Source organism: Mustela putorius, unplaced genomic scaffold, assembly GCF_011764305.1.
Source record: "Mustela putorius furo isolate JIRA1106 unplaced genomic scaffold, ASM1176430v1.1 tig00003896_pilon_pilon_pilon, whole genome shotgun sequence".
In the NCBI taxonomy this organism is placed as follows: Eukaryota; Metazoa; Chordata; class Mammalia; order Carnivora; family Mustelidae; genus Mustela; species Mustela putorius.
This window is the reverse complement of record NW_025422045.1, coordinates 379,890-397,389: the sequence shown is the minus strand read 5'-3', so window position 1 is coordinate 397,389 and position 17,500 is coordinate 379,890. Positions and strand designations below refer to the sequence as shown.

Below are 17,500 nucleotides of genomic sequence, written 5' to 3'. Positions count from 1 at the left end.
CTAAAATAAATAAATCTTTTAAAATAAAAAAATGAAAAGAAAATTTAGTGAGAAGGAATGCTAATGGTAAATTGAATTATAATAGCTTAAGGAAAATGCCCTCTTGTTTTTGTCTAATTAAGCTCTGTAATGATAGGTGTGGATAAAAGGAAGAAAGATGCTGACAAGGTCATACTCATTTAACTGGATAGCTCTAACTTGGGCTATTCCTGACGTGGCATTTTTCTTCTCTGCCCCCACTATATCCTATGTGCCTAGTAAGTCTTTGCAGTTAAGATAAAAGTAGTCTAAGAAATGACATAGGCACTGTTTCAGCATTTTTATTTTACTCTTTTAAATTTGCTGATAAATTTAGGTCATATTATTGTGTTTAGATTGAAGGTTAAAGGGTACCCCCAACTTTCCAAAAAGACTTTAACAAGATAGTGTGCTTGGATTTATTTTTGTTTATTTATTTATTTTTACTGGATCACTTAACTAAGTGATAGGGAAATTAAACAAGGATGAAAAAATACATGTTTAAAGGAGAAGTACATACAGCAAGGTAGTCCTCCATGGACCATAGAAGAGGAGAGGCAGATTATACTGAGCTCTAGTAAGTCAAGAATGCCAACAGTGAATTAACTATAGAAACAAAAGGCTTAAGCCATTTTGGTTGGGGGGATAAGACCACATAAGCTATTTTAATCAGGAAAATTCACTGGGCAAATATGAATGTATATTTAAGAAAATAAGCTATATTACAGGATAGAAAGTTTTCAACTACCATTGATTTCGTGGAAAGAGCAGCCCAGTGTTGTGCCATGTCTAAAAGATCAACCATAGTGGATACAATCAGAAAAACACAAAACCAGCAAACTAACATTTCACCATCTTATAAAACCGTAATGCTGCCAGGTACTTTGCCAAATAGACACTGCAAGACCTTAACAAATTCCTAATTTGGGGAATATCATTACTCTTTTAGATGTCTTCACTTTCTGTTCATTACTGTCATCATCTACTTTGAAGAATAGCTTTATTTTCAAGGCAGTTTCTCTAACATCCTACTATAAAAAATTTCAAATGTAACAGAATTTTGAAAGAATAATATTTTTTATTATGTTAGTCCCTATATAGTACATCATTAGTTTTGATGTAGTACTCCATGATTCATAGTTTGTGTATAATACCCAGTGCTCCATGCAGTCCTTAATACCCATCACCAGGTTCATCCATTCCCCCCTTGCCCTGCCTTCTAAAACCCTCAGTTTGTTTTCCGGAGTCCCTAGTCTCTCACGGTTCGTCTCCCACTCCAATTTCTCCCCCTTCATTTTTCCCTTCCTTCTCCTAATGTCCTCCATGTTATTCCTTATGTTCCACAAATAAATGAAACCATATGATAATTGACTTTCTGTGCTTATTTTACTTACATAATCTCCTCCAGTCCCATCTATGTTGATGCAAAAGTTGGGTATTCATCCTTTCTGATGGCTAATACTCCATTGTGTATATGGACCACATCTTCCTTATCCATTCATTCATCTATTGAAGGGCATCTTGGCTCTTTCCACAGTTTGGTTGTTGTGGACATTGCTGCTTGAACATTGGGGTGCTTATGGACCCCTTTTCACTACCTCTGTATCTTTGGGGTAAATAACCACTAATGCAATTGCTGGGTCATTTGAAAGAGTAATATAAGAATATCCAGATATTCTCTACCTAGAATTAAGTTTTTTTCTTATACCATATGAAAGTAAGTTGTGGATATGCCTAAGGATAAAACAGTTACTTACAACTATAATATTTTTATCACATCTAAGAAAATTAACAGTTCTACATTCCATCTATTCTCTGGTTTAGAGCTATTTTAAACACAGAAAAAAACATTTTTGTCATTTTTGAAGACTATGTATATCTTAATGATTTTACAACAATGAAACCAACCTTACTGAGATGCAAATATGATTGGCTAGCTCATATCCCAACAAATGAGTCACTTCCACTTCTGTCTTAAAGCATATGATGCAGATTTATGTAGCAGCAAAAAATCTCAATTTGCTATATGTCATAGATTAAGAAAATTATTCACAGATGGGTGAAATTAAAAATTTTTGTTTAGCTTTTTAGATTCTATCTTTTGAGCTAAAAAACACATTATAAAATTCACTGTTTTAAGATTGCACAGTTCAATGGGTTTCTTTTAGTACATTTATAAAGTCGTGCATCAGTCACCAGTAATGTCAGAATATTTTCTTTACTTCTCCAAATTCCGTATCCATTAGCAGTCATTATCCATTCTTCCTTCCTCTCTGGACTTGCAACAAATAACTACTTCATGGCTAATGAATTTGCCTATTCTGACCTTTCATATAAATGGGACCATACATTATGTGACCTTTCCTATCTGGCTTCTTTGACTTAACAAAATGTTTTCTGAGTTTATCTATATTAATTATATATCAGTACTTCATGCCTTTGTAACCAGGTAATATAACACCATGTGAATATACCACATTTTCTTTATCCATTCATCAGTTGATGAACATTTGTGTTGTTTCCACTTTTTAGTATTATAAATAATGCTGAAGTTTTTCTGCTTATGAAGTTGCTACAATTTGGTATGGACATGTGTTTTCATTTCTTGTGGGCATATACTTAGGAGTTGACTTGCTGAATCAAATGGCAACTCTTATGTTTTAAGTTTTTGAGGAATTACAAAACTGTTTTTGAAAAATGGCAGCACCAGTTTACATTCCCACCAACAACATAGGAGGATCGCATGTCCCCACATTCTTGCTGTTGCTTGTTCACATTTTTGTTGTTGTTGTTGTTGTTCTTATAGCCATTCCAACACGTGTGATGTAATAGCCCATGGTTTTGATTTGTATTCTCCTGGTGACTGATGATGATGATCATCTTTTCATGTGTTTATTGGGCATTTCTATACTTTCTGTGGAGGAAATATTCATTCTCTTTCTATGGAGAAATAACCATTTCTCTGAGGAATACTTACTCTCTTACCATTTTTATTTGTTGTTTTCTTTTTTTGTTTAGTTAGGTTTCCTCTATATATTCTGGATACTAGATCCTTATTAGGTATATTATGATTTGAAACTATTTCTCCCATCTGTAGGTTGTCTTCATTTTTTTGATAGTATCCTCGAACGAATAAGTTTTTAATTTTTATTAAGTCCAATTTATTTTTTCTTTTGTTGCTTGTGTTTTTAGGTATCAAATCTAAAGAACTATTGCCTAATCAACTGGTCATTCAGATGTATACTGTTTCCTTCTAAGAGTTTTATAGTTTTAGCTCATACTTTTGGGTCTTGACATTTTGAGTTGATTTTTGTACACAGTGTGGCATAGGTGCCCAGATTCATTCTTTTTCCCATGGATACCCAGTTGTCCCAGCATCATTTGTCGAAAAAACTATTTCTTCCCCATTGAATGGTCTTGGCACCCTTGTGAAAAATCAGTTGACCATAGATATATGGGCTTATGTCTAGACTCTGAATTCTATTCCATTGTTCTGTATATCTTTCTTTATACTAGTCTTAAGAGGTCTTGATTTGTTGAATTTTGCAGTAAGTTTTGAAATTAAGAAGTGAATAGAATCTTCCAGATTCATTCTATTTATTAACTTTATGAGGTTTTTTTAAATGACATTGTGAATGGAGTTACTTTTTAAATTTTATTCTTGATTGTTGCTAGTATATAGGAATAAGAAATTTTTATATATTGATCTACTGTCCTTCAGTCTTGCTGAACTAGTTACCTCTATGATAGTTTTTTCAGTATATTCCTTAGGTTTTTCTGTATATAATATTGTATCACCTGAGAATAAAGATAGCTTTATCTCATTCTTCTCTGGCTTTTATTCCATTTTCTTGCCTAATTGCCCTGACTGGAATCTCTAGTACAGTGTTGAATAGAAATAGTAAGAGTAGATATCCTCTTCTGCCCAGTTTGAAGGGGGAAGATTTCATTGTCCATCATTAAGTATGATGTTAGCAGTGGGTTTTTCCATTAGATGATCTTTATCAGATTGAGGAACTTACATTCCATTACCACATTGGTAGATGTTCAAGTTTGTCAAATGCTTTTTCTGCACCTGTTGAGGTAATCATATCAAATTTTTGCCTTATGCAATTCATAGAGTATATTACATTATTGATTTGATTAATTCTTATATGTTGAGCCTATTTTGTATTCCTAGGATAAATCACACTTGGTCATGTTGTGTACTCTTCTAAATATGATGATAGATTCAATTTGCTAGTATTTTGTTAAGGATTTTTGTATCTATGTTCATAAGGGATCTGGGTTTTTATTTTTCTTTCTTGCGATATCTTTGACTGCTTTCGAAATCAGGGTAATGTTGATGTTACAGAATGAATGACTTTGGAACTATTCCATCTTCTTTTTTTCTTTTCTTTTTTTTTTTTTTGTTGACACATTAACATTCTTAATTTATTAATCCTCTTATGAAAAATCTGCACAATCACCACAGATAAAGCCATTGCAGCATCTTTACTCTTTCTGTTGTCCAATCTCCAGCTTACTTTTTGCCAGCACCAGGATTGGGTTTTGCAGTCCCCCTTACTTTCTTCATTCTGTTCTTGCATACTTTTCACTGTTTTCTTGAGGTCTTCTTCTCATATAGACCATGTCTTGCAAGTCTATGTTCGGATTCATTTTTCTTTGCAAAATCCAAGGAATCATAAGTCATGCCTAAGTCATTTGTCTTGCCACCACCAAAATGGGTTCTGAATCCAAATACAAATATGGCATCTGGTGTGGTCTTGTACATTTTGGCTAGTTTTGCCCGAACTTCTGTCTGAGATACTGTTTTCTTTTCGGAATAAAGGACATCAATAACCATTTGTTTGCGCTGAAGTAGTCGGTTGGTCATGAATTTTCTGGTTCAGATAGTTACAGTGTCATTCATGATGACGGCCGAACTTCAAGCGGCTGGAGAGGAAAAGAATCCACCTTCTATTTTTATGAAAGAATTTATGAAGGATTGGTATTGATCTTTAACTGTTTGGTAGAATTCAACAGTGTGAGACCATCTAGGCCGAGGCTCTTCTTTGTGGGTACTTCTTAAATTACGAATTCAATCTCTTTCTATAGGTCAGATTGCCTTATTTCTTCTTGAGTCCATTTTGGTAACTTGTGTGTTTCTAGGAATTTATGTATTTTGTGTAGATTATCCTATCTGTTGACGTACAGTTTTTCATAGTATTCTCTTCTATAGTACCTTTTATTTCTATAAGTTTACCTATAAGATTAGTAGTAATATTTCTCTTTCATTCTGATTTTAGTTGAGCCTTTTTTTTTTTTTTACTCTTGATTAATTTAGCTAAAGGCTTATTAATTAGATTTGTTGTCTTTTTAAATACTCAACTTTGGGGTTTGTTAATTTTTTTTCTGTTGGTTTTCTATCCCCTATTTCATTTATTTCCACTCTAATCCTTATAATGCCCTCTTTATACCTACATTAGGTTTGGCTTCCTCTTATTTTTCTAATTTCTTAACATGGAAGATTAGGTTATTCATTTGAGACCATTTTAAATGTACTGAATATGCAGCTATAAATTTCCCTCTCAGCACTGCTTTCACTGTTCTGTAAGTTTTTGGTATGTTGTGTTTTCATTTCTATTCACCTCGAAGAATTTTTTAAAATTTTTTGTGATTTTTCTTTGACCCATTTATGATTTCTACATATGTGTGAGTTTCCCATTCCTTTAGTTATTGCTTTCTAATTTCATTCCATTATAGTTGGAGAAAATACATTGTATGGTTTTATTCATTTTAAACATGTTGAGACTTGTCCTACAGCCTAATATACAATCTGTCCTGGAGAATGTTTTATGTATACTTGAGAAGAAGATATATTCTTCTATCACTGGGTGTTGGAGTGTTCCATGGGTATCTGTTAGGTAGTTGGTATATACTGTTATTTATGTCTTCTCTTTCCTTATTTATCCTCTTCTTAGTTCTATCCATTATTGAAAATGGAGTCTTCAAATCTTTATTTATTATTGTTGAATTATCCACTTCTCCCTTCTATTTTGATCACTTTTGTTTTATGTGTTTTGGAGCTCTGTACTTAAGTGCATAATAGGTTATGACTGTTACATCTTCTTGACAGATTGGCCCTTGTATCATGAAAAACTCCTTTCTTTGTCTCTAGTAACAATTTTTGTTCTAAAGGCATTTTCTCTGATATTGGTATAGGCACTCTCTTTTTTGGTTCCTTTTGGCATCCTTTATCTTTTTCTGTCCTTCTACTTTGACCTATTTTTTTCTTTGAGTTTAAAATATGTATGTAGGGGCGCCTGGGTGGCTCAGTGGGTTTAAAGCCTCTGCCTTCGGCTCGGGTCATGATCTCAGGGTCCTGGGATCAAGCCCCGCATCCCTTCCTCTCTCTCTGGCTGCCTCTCTGCCTACCTGTGATCTCTGTCTGTCAAATAAATAAATAAAATCTTTAAAAAAATAAAATAAAAAATATATGTAATATGTAGGTGATAGATAGTTTGATAATATTTTATTCTAAATCCATTCTGCCTCTCCCTGCTTTTAATTGAAGAGTTTAATACATTTACATTTAATGTGATTACTGATAAGATAGGATGTACATTTCCCATCTTTGCTAATTTTCTGTATATTTTATGTCTATTTTTGTTCCTCAATTCCCCCATTACTGACTTTGTATTAAATGGGTGTTTTATAATGAACCATTTTAATTCCCTTATTCCTATAGATATAGATATAGATATAGATATATAGATACATACAATTATTTTCTTTTATGGTTATCCTGGAGATTGCAGTTAACACCTCAATTTATAAAAAGCTAGTTTGGATTAATACCAATTTAATTTCAAAAGTATATAAAATCTATTGCCTATATATGTGTATCAGTTGTTTGTGTGTGTGTGTGTATATATACTCTCCCATATCCCCATTGATCTTATGAATTATGCATCCATCAACACAGATTTGTATTTGGTGTTTTATGCAATTGTCTTTTAGATCAAATAGGAGAATAAAGGAGTTACAAGCAAAAAAGTACATTTAGACTGAATTTTATATTTACTTTGTGGTTACCTTTACTGGTGCTCTTTATTTCTTCATGTGGATTTAAGTTACTGTTTGGTGTTCTTTTATTTAAGCCTGAATGACTCCCTTTAGCCTGTAGAACCAGTCTGCTGGTGATGAATTCTCTGATGTTTTTGTCTGACCATTGAGGTCTCTACTCAGTTAGCTAAGTGGTCAGGTATTGATTGGACAGATATTCCTTTAAACACCTTAAAGCAATAAATCTCCCAGTCTTTGCCAAAGGGCTCTGTGTATGTGGGGGTATGCTGTAAACACTCAAATCGTACAATTGACAGCCCTTCTTTAGCCTCCATTTCCTACATTTGTGGAGCCTCAGATTTAGCCAGAGGTGAGAGCTTGGGGTCTTCTAGGGTCTTGAGATGCACACAGCCCTTTGCATATGCATTACCTTCTAGAGTCCCAGGAATAAAATGGAGCTTTTCAAAGCTTCTGTGGAAATCTTACACACCAGTTCTTCCTTTTAAGGTTTTTGTTAGTCTGTTATCTGCCCAACTATTATCCACTAAAGTTTAGACATTTGCCTGCAATTTATTTTATTTTATTTTTTATTTTTAGAGAGAGGAGGAGGGGGGCAGGGCAGAGGGAGAAAGGGCATCTTAATTAGACTCCATGCCCAGCGCAGAGCCCAGCTTGGGGCTCAGTCTCACAACCCTGAGATTATGACCTAAGCTGAAATCAAGAGTCAGACATTTAACAGACCGAGGTATGCCTGCCTACAGTTCTTTTCAACAGTTTCCCCTCTGTACCTTTCCATCTCCTCAAGAGAGAAAGCTTTTTGGAGTAGGCAAGTTCTGAGACAGGTCATATATAGCCAAAGATGGGGTCTTATAAGAATCTACCACAGGAAACAAATAATGACAGTTCTTTAGATAACTGAGAGAGTTCCAGCTGTGTTATGTTCATTCTGACCACCAGACTGAACTGGGAATATTGGACTGTTACTTTCAAGGCTACCGCTTGATCATGAGGGAATCAGATTAAGGCAAGTTAAAGTGATACAAAGCTGTTCTTATTGAAAATCAGCCTGTTTTCTTGGATAAATGCTCTCCAGTTTACTGCAAGTCTTGGGTTAATTTCCAAAGCTTTGAAAAGTTGATATTGATCAGCTTTGCCAGTTTTTCCATTGTTTTATGGAAAAGTGGATCTCAGTGCTTGTAAAGTGCAAATTTTACTGATGTCACCAAAACTATAAAGTTGAAATCCACGAATGTTAAAGGACCAGAAATGTTATTGCAGATCTAACTGCAACACTTCATTGAAAAGTTAACTGAAATGAGCCAGCAAATGGAATAGCCATTTTAATCATAAGAAATAAAAACTGCTCACCTGGAAGACAAAAACCTCTGTAAAAACTTTCTTAAAGGTCTATAAAAAAGTATAAACTATAATAAGGACTTCTTCCAAATTATATTTGATATTTCCCTTTGTTACAGAATGCAGTCCAAAGCCTTTATTTTTCAGAGAAAGGCGTAATTTTACAGTAGGGAAAGATTTAGACTTTGAAACTAGCCACATCGGAGTTTGATCCTAAATTGGGCATATGCTGGGGAATTGTAGGTGTAGGCAAGTCCTTAACCTATAGTGTTAGTTTGCTTTCTATCATTCTGTAAAATATCATACTCTTTTCATTAAGGTTTAGAATTCTATATGTAAACTGTTTATCACAAGGCTTGGAACATAGTAAGACCTCAATATTCAATATGTGGCAGCAATTGTTATTATTCAGACTCCCACAATCCAACGTTTTGGCCTTAGCTGATACAAATCTTATTTTATATAAACGTGACAAGAGTAACTGCTCTCCTGGCTTCTGTCACCACAGATTAGTTTTGTTTATTTTTTCAAAATTTTATGAATGAAATTATACAAGAAATTGGTATCTGTGTTCTTTTATACTCAACATGTTTATAAGTTTCATGCATTTTGTTTTGTGTGGTTTTGACTCATTCTAAAAGCTGTTCACTGTTCCATTTATGAATATATATTCTTTGTTCATGGATGAACATGGGGGCTTTTTTTCCCCCCAATTTGGGTTTTCATTTGCATTTCCTTGCATTTAAGTTGAGGGCCTTTTTATGTGTGTTTCTGCCCAATTGGCTCTGTGCTATTTTTGAGAATGTATTTAAATCTTTGCCCATTTTTCTCATCTGTGTAAACATTAAAGGCAGGTTAAACATATCTCACTTATTTTCTGCTAACATAGTTTCTAGAAGAATGCCATATTGTACATATTTTATCTATATGTATGTATTGACTTGAGATTTTATGCAACAAATCTAATTGGGAACTGATAAGTATTGTTAAGAAGGAGCTTTGTTGGGGTTGCCTAGCCTAGGTGACTCAGTCGGGGAAGCGTCTGCCTTGCTCCAGTTGTGATCCCAGTATCTTGTGAACCAGCCCCATGTCGGGCTCTCTGGAGGGAGCCTGCTTCTCCCTTTGCTCCTACCCCTGCTCATGCTCCTGCTCTCCTCCTACCCCAGATAAATAAATAAAATGGTTTTTTTCTTTAGAAAGGGCAGGGGGAGTCTTAGGGCACCTGAGTGGTTCATTTGGTTAAGCAGCCATCTCTTGATTTCCACTTAGGTCATGATCTCAGGGTTGTGAAATCCAACCCTGTGTGGGGCTCCGCACTCAGCAGGGTGTCTGCTTGAGATTCTTTCCTTCTGCCCCTCCCTCCACTTGCATGCAAGCTTTCTCTTTCTCAAATAAATAAATCTTAAAAAAAAAAAAAAAAAAAAGGGAAGAAGAAGGAGCCTTTTGAAGATTTTGCATTGCCGCCATTGTATGTATGAAATACCTGTTACATAAAACTGGCTCATTAGTGGTATAAAGAACCACTCACTAATTAACTACCCTTGCAAATCATGTTCACCCCTCATCTACAAAATGGTATGATTATACAAAGTGATATGGAGCTTATTGGTTTGTTGTTGTAATTGTTGTTAATTTAGACAACCTTGTTTCTGTCTGAATTTATCCTCTTACTAACATTTCAGAAATATTTGAAATTACTGAAGAACTATTAATATAGTAAGATTGGATTTGGATGGAAATTGAGAGAAAAGAGATGGTTAATCAGGAATTCATTGAGCCAAGTCCTGGTGCTTCAGTGTTTTTGTTCATTCTTAAACTGTAGGCAGTTACTATCTATATTCATATAACCTGAACATTTTATATTAGGTTAATTTAAAATAAAGAACAGAAGCAATTCAAAAATAAAAGTAAGGGTACCAAAAAAGTTAGCATTACATACAGAGTGTGATCAACATACGTGTGTGTGTGTGTACATGTGTATATACATACGTGTATGTACATATATATGTACACACATGTGTATGTGTGTGTCTTCATTTTTTAAAAAGATACTATCCAAAATGATGGTTGTTTTAAGTAGCTCTCATAGGCAATAGTGAGAAATCAAGCCTTTCTTAAGAAATAATAAAAAAATTTTAACCTTTTTTTAAAGGTTTTATTATTTGAGAGAGAGAGCGTGAGCTGGGGGAGGGGGTCACAGGCAGAGGAAGAAGCAGACTCTCCACTGAGCAGGGAGACCCACGTGGTGTCTCTCAGGACCCTAGGATAATGACCTGAGCTGAAGGCACCCCAAATACTTTTTGACAATGATTAAATAGTTAAGAACACAAATTTCTTTTTTTCCCTTGGGATTATTACCTAAAGCCATGTGTAATAATTGGGGCTTCTGGGTGGCTCAGTCAGTTGAGACCCTGACTCTTGATTTTGTCTCAAATCATATCACAGGGTCATGAGATCAGGCTCTGCACTCAGTAGGGAGTCTGTTCAAGATTCTCTCTCCTTCTGCACCTCCCCCATGCACACACACTCCCTCTCTTTCTCTTTAAAATAAATAAATAAACCTTTAAAAAGAATTAAAATCGTGGGTATTAATTCCTTGAAAAAGGAAAGGCAAGTTAGAAGGAAACACGTGGTTAATAAGATCATACATAATACTTACTTACATGTACATTATAATTTAACTCTTTTAAAAATTAGTTTTGTTGACTTCAAAGTAAATTTTTCAGATATATTGTTTCTTTATTACTTGCTTACCACGAAAATAAGATTATCTGAATTTCAAAAGTGATTTTTTATCTTACTCTAAGCTTGACTAAAAATATTACTAAAAATTTCTCTATAGGGTTTAGGCTAAAAGACACTATAACTAACCTAACAAACCTAACAAACTTACGCTGTGCTTTTCCAGTATGCTGTCCTCTGAGACACCAAATCATCACATATATTACACTAAGCACTTCTCTAGTGTTCTCTAAGTGTTCTTCCCAAATGCCAGAGCCCAGTGGACTTTAGCTATGCCCAGACTTAGCTTTATAATATTGTTCTTCCCAGAATATGAACAACTGACCAGTATCTTTCAGAAAAGAGGTTTCAAACTTAGGGAACTGTAATTTTTGCAATTGTCCCCCAAAGAATACCCACATTGCTGGCTCTGATAGGCAGTGGGGCTACACTTGTAGTTTCATAGGACAATGTCTGTTTGCATACTTTTAAAAGCTGCTACCTAAGGATCTGGTTTCCCATTAGCTTGATTCTAGGTGTTGAAATCCTCCTTTTTGGGGCACTGACAGGTTTTGGGCATATATTTAACTACTGGAAGCTATTAAGATTATACAGACTACTTGGACAAACACAGAATTTTGAGATAGCCAAGAAGTAGGGCAGAGTTGATCGACAAGGCTCACCTACGTGAGTCTACTCCTTCAAGATTGGGGATGTGACTGTTTTATCTAATGCATAGAAACCAATACAGAGTAGAGCAAAATGAAAAAGAGGAATATGTTCCAAAGGGAAGAACAAGGTAAAACCTCAGAAAAAGAAGAACTTTTTCAGATGTAAGTAATATACCTGTTAAAGAGTTCAAGTAATAGTCATAAAGATGGTCACTGAACTTGGGGGAAGAATGGATGAACATTGTGAGAACGTCAACAAAGAGATGGAAAATGTAATAAAGTACCAAATAGAAGTCACAGAGCTGAAGTCTACCATAACCAAACTGAAAAATACATTAGAGGGGTCAACAAATACTAAACGAAGCAGAAGAAAAGATCATTGAGCTTTAGATAAGGCAGTAGAACTTGACCAATCAGAGCAGCAAATACAAAAAAGAATGAGACCGTGATACCTTAAGGTACTTACTGGACAAAATCAGTAGACTAACATTCACATTTTATAAGAGTCACAGAAAAAAAGAGCTAGAGAAAGGGGCAAATTTATTTGAAGAAATAATGGCTGAAAACCTCCCTACCATGAGGAGGAAACAGAGACCCGGATCCTAGAAATTCAGAGAGTTCAAATTAAGATGAACTCATAGATCTACGCCAGGATACATTATAGTTAAAATGTCTAAGGACAAGGAGAGAATTTAAAGCAGCAAAAGAAAAGCAACTTGCTATATACAAAAGATGTACGTGGCACATCCCCCATAAGACTACCATCAGATTCATCGGCAGAAAATTTGCAAGCCAGAAGAGAGTGGTGGAATATATCCAGTGTGCTAAAAGAAAAACATTTCCGACCAAAAACACTCTATCTGGCTAAGTTACCATTGAGATGTGAAGGAGAGATAAAGAGATTTCCAGAGAAACAAAAGCTAAAGGAGCTTATCACCACTAAATCATGTTAAAGGGACATCTTTAAATAGTAAAGAAAAGATACTAACTAATAAGAAAAAAATACATGAAAGAGTAAATCTCATTGGAAAGGCAAATATATACTAAACATAGTAGAATAATCATAAATTAGTGTGAAGTATGGAAAACAAAAGTAAAGATAACTATGATTACAGTATTTAAGGGGTACATTAGATAGTTATAAAAACATAAAACATGGAGGGGGAAGAGTAAAGATGTTGAGCTTTAAAATGTGATCACACTTAAGCTGTTATGAGCTTAAAATAGGCTACTGTACAGATACATTGTTATATGTGAGCCTTCTGATAACCACAAAGCAAAAACCTATAGTAAATACTCATATGATAAAGAGGAAGCAGTATAAACATATTACTAAAGAAAGCCATCACACCACAAAAAGAGAGTAAGGAAAGAAGAAAAGAACAGAGGGAAACTACAAAAACAGCCAGAAAACAATTAACAAGATGGCCGTAAGTACATTTCTATTGATCATTTATTCCAGGAATGCAGGGATGGTTTAGTATCTGCAAATCAACATATAATATGCCACATTAATAAATTGAGGGGTTAAAATTATGGTTGACTGAGTAAATGCAATATAAGCATTTAACAATTCAACATCCATTCATGATTAAAAAAAAAAAAAAGAAACCCTCAGCAAAGTGGGTATAGTGAGAACATGCCTCTACATAATAAAGGCCATATATGACAAGCCCATAGCCAGGATCATACTGTTAAGATTAGGAACAAGACATGCATGCTCACTCACAGTACTTTTAATCAACATAGTATTAGAAGTCCTAGGCAAAGCAGTTAGGCAAGAAAAAGAAATTAAAAGCATCCAATTTGAAAAAGAAGTAAAACAGTTTGCAGTTGATGTGATATGATATATCAAAACCCTAAAGACTCCATCAGTCTTGACGGAATCTCACAGCTGTTAGAACTAATAAACGAATTCAGTAATGTTGCAGGATATAAAATCAATACACAAAAGTCTGTTGTATTTCTGTAATTATGAACTGTCAGAACTTAAGAAAACAGTCTCATTTATGATTGTATCAGAAAGAATAAAATACCTAGGAATAAATTTAGCTAAGGAGGTGAAAGAACCTGTAAACTACAAAACATTAAGGAAAAAATTGAACACACAAACAAATGGAAAGATTGTCCATGCTCATGGATTGGAAGAAATAATATTGTTAAAATGTCTATACTATCCAGAAGGATCTACATATTTGATGCAATCCCGATGAAATTTCTCATGGTGTTTTTCACAGAAATAGAACAAAGAGTTCTAAAATTTATATGGAACCACAACAGACTCCAACTAGCCAAAACAGTCTGGAGAAAGAAGAACAGAGCTGAAGGCATCACACTCCCTGATTTCAAACTCTGTTAAAAAGTCTGGTAGTTAAACAGTATGGTACTGGAATAAAAACAGACACATGGATCAGTGGAACAGAGTAGAGAGCTCAGAAATAAACCCGTGCATATATGGTCAATTAAATTGTGACAAAGGAAGCCAAGAATATACAATGGGGTAAGGACAGTCTCTCAGTAAATAGTGTTGGGAAAACAGGACAGCCACAAGCCAAAGAATGAAGCTGGGCTACTATCTTCAACCATACACAGAAGCCAACTCAATAGTAAATAGTGTTCATCCCACTATTTACAATAGCCAAGATAGGGAAAGAACCTAGGTCTCCATTGATGGATGAATGGAGGAAGAAATTCTGGTGCGCGCGCGCACACACACACACACACACACACACATATTCACCAAAGAAACAAGTGAAATCTTGCCAGTTCAGACAATATATGGATGGACCTTGTAGGCATTATGCTAAGTGAATTAAGACAGAGGAAGACAAAGACTATATGATCTCTCATATGTGGAACCTTAAAAGAATAAATAGTTCATAGATATGGGGAACTGACTGGTGGTTGCAAAAAGGCAAGGGTTGGTGGGGGTGGGAGAAATGGGTGAAGGAGATCAAAAGCATGGATCTTGAAATCATGCATGAAGACAGTAAAAAAAAAAAAGGAGAAGCCATGAATTATAGCTGTCCGTGGCTGACACTATTCCCTTTCAAATTTTTGCTACCCAAAATAAGTGTATGTTCTTATAACTAAAAGTAATTATACTTTATAACATTTTATACACATGCAATACTCTCTTCCTTGATTTTCTACCTGGTAGTGTAGGGTGACCTTTTTGCATCACACTTTTTATAGGTGGTAATGTGCTATTGCAGTGAGACAGCTTAATTAAGTGCATTTTAGAGACTGTTGTCTCACCATCCTTATCATTAACATTTATTGAATTCCAGTACTATAAATAATGCATATATATTTTACATGTAATAAAATGTGTGTGCATGTTTTCATATAAATTATGCTATGGCCATTTTTTTTTAAACATCTATAAGAAAACTAGAGCTCCTATTTAATGGTTTTGAGACTTAGTGTCTCAGAGGAGTTTAGGAACAACTCTGCATGGTTTAAAAAATTAAAAAAAAAAAAAAACCTGCCTCAAGGTCATTGGGTGAATTAAATAATGTAATGCATACAGAGCACTCAAAAAAAAAATCCAGGTGTGTAAGCTAAGGTAGCCTAAGGCTGTATTTTTGCCCCTAGTGTCCCATGACTTTTGTTTATATTTTTGTACCTTTAAGCAATGTTTAACTTTTATAGTTAATTTGTAAATGGCATGAATAAACATTAAAGATTGACTTACTTCCAAAGATTTTGAGTGATGTGTTGATGATCATATTGAAATTGGGCTTCATTTCAAAGTCTTAAAAGTACACTATTAAAAAAAAATGAGATTAAAAAAAATTTTTTTTAATTTCCTTTTTTAAAAAAAGTCTCATTTTAAGGATGGCAATGGAATGTTGGTTATCCTGTGAATGGACCATTGTTCCTTCCATTTTTTAAGTCTTGGGTAAATATAATCTGACACTGAGTTAGGTATCAACTGACAGTTTATCTTTTTTTTTTTTTTCTTTCAGATTTGATTTAAATTCAAGTTAGGTCACATGTAGTGGAGTATTGGCTTAAGATGTAGAATTTAGTGACTCATCGGTTGCGGAACACCCAGTGCTCATTACGTCACATGCCCTCCTGAATGCCCATCACCCAGTTATTCCGAATCCCCCCTAACCTCTCCTCTAGCAACCTTCAGTTTATTTTCTACAGTGTAGAGTCTCTTATGAGACTCCCTGTCTTTAGTTTTTCTTCCCTTCTCTTATGTTCATCTGTTTTGTTTCTTAAATTCCATATATGTGTGGAATCATATGGTATTTGTCTTTCTCTGACTGACTTATTTCACTTAGCAAATGTACATACTATAGTTCTATACACATCATTGCAAATGGCAAGATTTCGTTCTTTTCGGTGACTGAGTAATATTTCAGTGTGTGTGTGTGTGTGTGTGTGTGTGTGTACACACATTTTTATCCATTCATCAGTTGATGGACATTTGGACTCTTCCCATGTTTTGGCTATTGTGGATAGTGCTGCTTTGAACATTGCGGTGCATGTGCCCTTCAAATCACTATTTTTATATCCTTTGAACTTAGTAGCCCTTCAAATCACTATTTTTATATCCTTTGAACTTAGTAGTTCAGTTGCTGAATTGTAGTGTATTTCTGTTTTTAACTTTTTGAGGAACCCTCTACAGTTCTCCAGAGTGGCTATACCAGTTTGCATTCCCACCAACAGCATAAGGGGTTTCCCCTTTTCCCCGACATTCTTGCCAGCATCTTTTGTTTCCTGGGTTGTTAATTTTAGCCATTCTGACCATACCTGATACTATATGTTGCTTGATCAACCTGCAGTTTAAGTTATGAACCAGGAAAATCAGATGTAAACAAAGATCTCCACATGACCTGGAATAATTTATAGTTGTTACATAGCACTAGTTTCAAAATTATGAATAAGTAATCTAAAAATATTTCCTCAGATTAAAACAAAATCTTTGAATATCTGTATCTTCCCAGTGGAGAATGGGCCCTAATAATGAAATACTTTTTCTTTGAAATTTAGAACCACTAAAAATTGAATAGGCCATCTTAAAATATAGAGCCCTCCCTATCAGGGGAGGGTATTCACATCGATGTAATCCATCAGTTAGGAGAATGGCATTTCCACATCCATCAGGAAGTTGAACCCTACAACTTCTAAACTCATTGCCAGTTCTGAGAGTTCATAAAGTTAAGGAAATTGAGGACCTGCTCCAGTTATGGTTGCTTTTAATTTGAGACTTTGTTTATTTTCTCTTTGACATGTAAGATGTCAAAGTATAGAATTTTGAATTATTAGCAATTTTATTCTTAACATTGCCTACTGTTTTTTAGGAGGAATAATTTAAGCTGTTTATATATCTGCAAGTACTTTTTAATACCTATCCTCTAAAGAGTTTGTTAAAGATAAGTTCATTATTAAAAAATAATAAGCATTCTTCCAGAAGGGGAATTCCTGTCTTTTACATGTCCTCCTTATTTTTTAAAGAAAAAAATTTTTTATTAATGTCTACATCCAACATGGGGCTCAAACTCATGACTCCAAGATCAAGAATCATATGCTCTACCAGTTGAACCCACCAGCACCCCAGAATTCCTCTTTTAGTGGAATAAATAAGAATCAAAAAACATTTCACATTCTGAAGTCACACCCAGAATTTAACAAGCAAACTTTGCATTGGTCATTTTGATACTTAACTCTGC

The 17,500-nt window shown here is 34.6% G+C and overlaps 1 protein-coding gene and 1 pseudogene across 3 annotated transcripts in view; one reads left to right on the top strand and one right to left on the bottom strand.

Moving 5' to 3' along the window:
• The window catches only part of RFX7 (regulatory factor X7), a 140,202-nt gene that overhangs the window by 107,246 nt on the left and 15,456 nt on the right, over window positions 1–17,500 (top strand). The window lies entirely within an intron of this gene.
• On the bottom strand, window positions 4,541–4,930 carry LOC123388231 (annotated as a pseudogene).